The sequence below is a fragment of the Anabrus simplex genome, chromosome 10 (genome assembly GCF_040414725.1).
Source record: "Anabrus simplex isolate iqAnaSimp1 chromosome 10, ASM4041472v1, whole genome shotgun sequence".
Lineage (NCBI taxonomy): Eukaryota > Metazoa > Arthropoda > Insecta > Orthoptera > Tettigoniidae > Anabrus > Anabrus simplex.
In genome coordinates this window covers 38,137,863-38,145,051 of record NC_090274.1, presented here as the reverse complement: position 1 = coordinate 38,145,051, position 7,189 = coordinate 38,137,863, and positions in this window count along the sequence as shown.

The window sequence follows — 7,189 nt, the reverse complement described above, 5'->3', positions numbered from 1 at the left end:
ACGAACCACATTCATAAACATATGACAACGTGTTAAATGCTACTAATGAGAAATCAAATATCTCTTTAAATAGAAATCACAGCCCCATAGTTGTAGCATTGTCTCTGGATCCTCACTAGGGCGGCTATTTGAAACCTCATCTATGTATGTGAGTGTTCATGACGCAATAAGTCGTAATTCTTGTAGCTCGAGTTCCACGTAAAGCTCTTTTGACCGAGCAAGAGATTGCACGCTTTGGCTCACCTAGCTATCACCTTTCATTCGGGAGATAGTGAGTTCGAACCCCACTGTCCGCAGCCCTGAATAGGTTTTTCCTTGGTTTCCCATTCTCACACCAGGCAGATGCTGGTTACGGTCACCTCCTTACCACTCCTAGCCCTTTCCTATCCCATCATCGCTGTAAGACCTATCTATGTCGGTGAGATGCAAAGCAAATTATATATTTTTTAAAAAATACGAGCGAGTTGGCTTTGCGTTGAGCTTCAATTCAGGAGGTGAAATGAAATGTCGTATGGCTTTTAGTGCCGGGATATCCCAGGACGGGTTCGGCTCGCGAGGTTCAGGTCTTTCTATTTGACTCCCGTAGGCGACCTGCGCGTCGTGATGAGGATGAAATGATGATGAAGACAACACATACACCCAGCCCCCGTGCCATTGGAATTAACCAATTAAGGTTAAAATCCCCGACCCGGCCAGGAATCGAACCCGGGACCCTCTGAACCGAAGGCCAGTACGCTGACCGTTCAGCCAACGAGTCGGACAATTCAGGAGATAATGGATTCGAGCTACATTGTCGACAGCCCTGAATCTAGTTTTCCGCGGTTTCTCATTTTCACACCGAGCAAATGCTGGGGCTGTACCTTAGTTAAGGCCATGGCCGCTTCTTTCCCATCCTAGCCCTTTCCTATCTCAACATCCCCATAAGACTTATCTGTGTCGGTGCGACGTAAAGCAAAATAGCAAAAATTAACGGCTTTCCTTCAAGTTGAAATAATTGAACCCTTACACTCAAATTAACAGCAGAGGTGTAACTGTCAAAGGACTGCCTAGCTGAGCCTGTCCAGGCATCCCTAATTCTTCCAGAAGAACATGAGTTCGATGCCTGATAAGAAAACCTTTCAGTGTCATCTTTTTCCCGCTAACATCGTGCTCGCCTTCTTAGGGACAGAAGAACAAGACTGTAGTACCGGCGTCTTGTCATAAATACAATAATTTACTGTCATGCTCGTATATTTGACAACATTGTAGAAGCTGTCCTCTTCTGTCTCAGTCTGGCGCCCTCTCCCTCCTTAATATTTTCATGGCCTCCTTTACAACCCCCATTCCCCTTCTGTACCTTGATCCTAAATTCAAAGCCTCCTGCGCTCTGCTAAACCCGCACGCCCCTTAGATTTACCCTAGATAATCCTCTTACCAGCACAATGGACGTACTGAAACATGTGAAAACATCGCTCTCTAAACGGTCCGAGTGGGCTCCACTGGAGTAACGTGGGTTTTATTGTCGGAACCAATGATTAAGGAGTCACGTCTGAACTTATAAATCAAGGAAATACTCTTACAGCCGATTTAAGTTACCTGTCTAGAAAGCTAGGAATACCAGCCGAGAGGATTCGTCACCTAACCACGCGATACACAGTAATCCACAGGCCTTCTGGCTGAGCAGCGATCGCTTAGTAGGCCAAGGCCTTCCAGACTTATAAATGCCATTGGAGATTGGTTTTAGCTTTAAGTCACTGACAGTGCAAGTGAAATTTGCTCAGTGCAGCTGTATCTTGTGCTTCGTGAATAAATAAATAAATAAATAAATAAATAAATAAATAAATAAATAAATAAATAAATAAATAAATAAATAAATAAATAAATAAATAAATAAATATTTGGAATGTGGCCCATCTTAGCCGACAGTACAGAATATTGTAATAATAATAATAATAATAATAATAATAATAATAATAATAATAATGAGACTGACCTACTTTGGACACCACGTGGCGGTTGGCGGGGTCCTAACCGGCTTGCCGGCGGACTTGAGCGAAATAAAATAGTTCTCGCGGACCAAACACACATCCCCTGTGGGTGGGGGACGCAGACGAATAATACACCCACGGTATCCCCTGCCTGTCATAAGAGGCGACTAAAAGGGGCGACCAATGAATGATCGAATTGAAATGTCGTATGGCTTTGCGTTGAGCTTCAATTCAGGAGGTGAAATGAAATGAAATGTCGTATGGCTTTTAGTGCCGGGATATCCTAGAACGGGTTCGGCTCGCCAGGTGCAAGTCTTTTATATGTGACTCCCGTAGGAGACCTGCGCGTCATGATGAGGATGAAATGATGATGGAGACAACACATACACCCAGCCCCCGTGCCATTGGAATTAACCAATTAAGGTTAAAATCCCCGACCCGGCCGGGAATCGAACCCGTGACCCTCTGAACCGAAGGCCAGTACGCTGACCGTTCAGCCAACGAGTCGGACATGATCGAATTAGAACCATGAGACTACTTGTAATTAGTACCACCACGCGGGGAACACCATGGGTCGCGTTTACTTGCGCGTAGAACCACTATGTTAGGTACACAATAGGTTTGTGATTAGTAGCGACAGTGTGTGAATAAGGGTGAGTTTTACAGTACCTGTGATTAGTACCACTCATGAGCGACACCATGGGTGAGCGATACCACGGGTCTGGCTTGCCTATGATTAGTACCCACTATGTGAGGAACACCACGGGATAGTACGAGTCCCTGTGATCAGTGCACCTATGTGATGAACACCATAGGTTTGCGTTGCTTGTAAGTGGCGCCGCAATGTGAGAAACAGCATAGGTCTCTGTTACATGTGCGCATTACATTATCTGTGAGTAGTACCATAATGTGTGGAATACCGCGAGTCTACACTACTTTTGATTAGTACCACAACATGACAAATACCATGGTTCTACTTTCCTAGCGATAAGTACTATTATGAGGGGCCGATAACCTGGATTTTGGACCCGTTTAGACTACAAGCATCATCGATTCAGGATTGTGCTTTAGAAGCAGTCCGTTGGTCAGTAATACTATTATTTAACGCTAGTTTCTGGGAATGTGGGGCATTGCGGGTCATATCCATCCATTCATTCTTCAACATCACGTTTTGAATTCTGGTCAGTGGATGATTTTGAACTTTTAAATTGTCATTATATTTCGTACCATTAGGGGTCGATGACCTAGCTGTTAGGCCCCTTTAAACAACAAGCATCGTCATCATCATAATATCTTCGTTGGGCACATGACCCGCCTGAAACCCTGCAGTCTCACCAACAGAATCCTCACAGTGACAAGGAGGGGAAAGGCCTCCAAGACCGTGTGGATCACCTCAGTAAAATCAGACCTAGAGGAACTGTAGATCCCATTAAAGACCCCACAGAGAACCGATGTCAGGACCGACACCCCATCCTACAGGGAGTCTTCCCTCACAGGCAAAAAGAGTACAGGGTTCAGCAGACTTAATTGGAGGGATGGAAGCATGCGGACACACAGCCAGAAAATGCAGACGACAATAGCTAAGGGTTAAGACAAGTCCCGTGGTCCCTAGCCGGCCAAATTGACCCAAATAAATAAATAAATAAATAAATAAATAAATAAATAAATAAATAAATAAATAAATAAATAAATAAATAAATAAATAAATAAATAAATAAATAACGAGAGGTAATCAAAACCCTGAGATTTCCCGATGATGTTATTTTATCTGAGTCTGCAAAAGATCTGGAGAAAATGTATGAACAGAGGCTTGGGGAGAGAGTACAAGATGTAAATAAATAAGTCCAAAACAAAAGAAATGGTGTGCAGCCGAATAAAGTCAGGTGATGCAGGAAATATTGGATTACGAAATGATGCCTTAAAGGAAGAAGATGAATATTTTTATTTGGGTAGTAAAATAACTAACGATGGCAGAAGTAAGGATGATATAAAAATTCAGACTAGCACAAGCAAAGAAGGCCTTTCTTAAGAAAATAAATTTGCTAACTTTGAACATCGTTATAAGTTACGAATTATAAAGATGTTTTTGAAGATTTTCGTCTGGAGCGTTGCATAGTATGGAAGTGAAACGTGGACTATATCTAGCTCAGAAAGAAGGATAATAGAAGCTTTTGAAATGTGGTGTTACGGAAAAAGTCTGAAGGTGAGATGGATAGGTCGAATCACGAATGAAGAGATACTGAATCGAATTGGTGAGAGGAGATCTATTTGGCTAAATTTGACGAGAAGAAGAGAGAGAATGATAGGACACATTTTAAGACACCCAGGACTTGTGCAGTTGGTTTTTAAAGGAAGTGTAGGCGGTAAGAACGGTAGGGGTAGGCAAAGGTATGAATATGAAAAGCATATTAGAGCAGATGTAGGATGTAGTAATTACACAGTAATGAAAAGGTTAGTAGAGGATAGGGTGGCATGGAAGCTGCATCAAACCAGTCTATTGACTGATGACTTGAACAACAACAGTGTATACTTAACCATTATTTATTTTTCTTATGTTTTCTCCAGGAATGAGGTGCTGTTTCCCTTCTTGGATGGCGACTGTATTTATGGCTTCCCCCTTTATGACCTTGGCATAGAGTAATTTACGTAAATGGCAGACCGCTTTCGGCCTTCCCTGGGACTGACGTGGTGCTTCGTTCTGTTTTAGGCTGAACGAACAGCAGGGCCATGTAGACGTAGTAAATCCTATAAGCCGTTAATAGACACCGGGCTGTCGCTGGAGAATAATGGTGTGAGCGCAGGTCGTCATGTTTTGGACACAAGTATATCTCTCCAGAGTTACTGGCCTCTTTTCCACATTCCTCAACTCTTTGGAGGGGAGTCGAACTCTCGTCCTTCGAGGTAAGCCAAGCATTCTTTTACTTTCTCAATGGATGCCTGCTTTTTTTTTTTTCTTGTATGTTGATTCTTAAGAACCCGTTGACTGGCTGAATACCCAACAATTCCACCATCAGTTATCATAAGAAAGTCGAGGTTTACAGCTAAATATGGAGTAATGTGAAAAGCGCGTGTCACTGATGTACATGTAGGTAAAGGTTATTCTGCCCGAAGGCAGGTCCGAACCTCCGCAGAGGTGTTCCTGAGCCGGAGTTTACGTGCGGTAGGGCGGCCAGTTCCTTTCCGTTCCTCCATTCCCTTAACCCCCCCCAAAAAACAGCGCGTGGCAACCCATCCAACTCCTAACCACGCCCAATGTTGGTTAACTTCGGAGATCTCACGGGATCCGGTGTTTCAACACGGCTACCGCCGTTGGCGATGTACATGTAAAGCACGTAAATTGCGTAGATCATGGTTTACCAGGGTAAGCTAAACACTACGCAAAATCACTGTGTAAACTTAAAAGATTATACTGAGAAACAATTGGAGCCATGTGCGGAAAAATGGTCTAATCGTAATTTTCTTGGAGCTGAGAAAATTAAGGTTTTGCGTGTCACAAAAAAGTACTATTTATGCAGTACTGTTTTCTATTGGGGTAAAAGTACACATCTCGAAGTGTTTTATCACAAAGATTCAAGAGCGCAGTAGTGGAAATAATACTGTATTAACACAAAATTCAATTAATCAATTTTGCCGTAGCCAGTTAGAGCATGACACAGACACCAGCATATTACAAAGTCAATAAATAATTTAGAAACGTTAATACAGGGGCATTATTTGAAAAGTTCATCATCTTATGCAATCTTAGGCTTCGATCACATTGGAGGCACGCTTGTGCAAGTAATTTGGTGGCGCGCGCGTGCGCAAGCGTGCACATACAAACAAAATGTGCAGGATAGCGACAGAAACAAGTGGTGACTTGTCCATCGCTGCTCACACTGCAAGCAAGTGCACGCTTGCGCAATCTTAATCCGACCCAACTTCGAAACAAAAATATTTGTTTTGTAGTTGCAAGCGTGCGTGATCTCAGTTGATTTCTGGCCATCGAAGCAGTGACAGTGTAGTGTTTTGTAGCTCTTCAGGTGATACACACTTTCGGAAATTAGACTGCGTTCTTATTCTACGTGTGATTTTGTCCAGTATGTAGTAGAAAGTGTCTAGTATCATTCTGAAGTATTCAAAACACTTAACAGGCTGTCTAAGCAAATCGTTGAATATTCGTGCATACTCTCCATCTTCCTCTCTGTCCAAAAAATACTCGTTCACCCACACTCCCGTGATTTCCTGCTCATCCAAAAATAAAAACTTTAAAACACCATTTTCCAAAACAATGTCCTCATCGTCTGACATTTGCATTTCGACTGACCTGTTCATAATAATTAACTTGCCCCTGCTTGCATTTAGTGTGAGCACATTGCTGTTCACGTCAGCTTGCGCACGCGAGCGCGCCACCAAATTACTTGCACAAGCGTGCTTCCAATGTGATCGAAGCCTTAGGTATAACAAACATAATAGTGGACTGGCAATTAGGAAATTCTGGGTTCAATTCCAGGCTCTGCTACCGAATTTTGTTTGGCTGAAGGGGTCTGAAATGGGGTTGCACCTACCTAATGATGTCAAATGTTGAACAAAACTAAGAGAGAGATACATACATGCATATATTCACACACACAAGGGTTTGCCCAGAATTTTTTTTTATTTTTCAGAAGGGTGATTCTTCGTTCATTGATTTCTGGTCGAATATAGTTTATCGAAAACAAAACTTGTTAACAAATACGGAGATAAAATGAAAAGGAAATAATGAAACACCCTAATAATATGCAATCTTCCCAACCCTCAATAAATGGATTTATTTTTTGACAATTTGCTTTACGTGGCACCGACACAGATAGGTCTTAATGGCGACGATGAGATAGGAAAGGGTTAGGAGTGGGAAGGAAGGGGCCGTGGCCTGAATTAAGGTACAGCCACAGCATTTGCCTGGTGTGAAAATGGGTAACCACCGAAAACCATCTTCAGGGCTGCCGACAGTGGGGTTCGAACCCACTATATCCCGGATGCAAGCTCACAGTTGCTCGGCCACTACCGCACGGCCAACTCTCCCGGTTTAAATGGAATCTGCAGGAAAAGTTGAGCGCAGAGGAATGCATATTCAATCAATCAATCAATCAATCAATCAATGAAAAAAATGAAATGTCGTATGGCTTTTAATGCCGGGATGTCCCAGGACGGGTTTGGCTCGCCAGGTGCAGGTCTTTCTATTTGACACCCGTAGGTGACCTGCG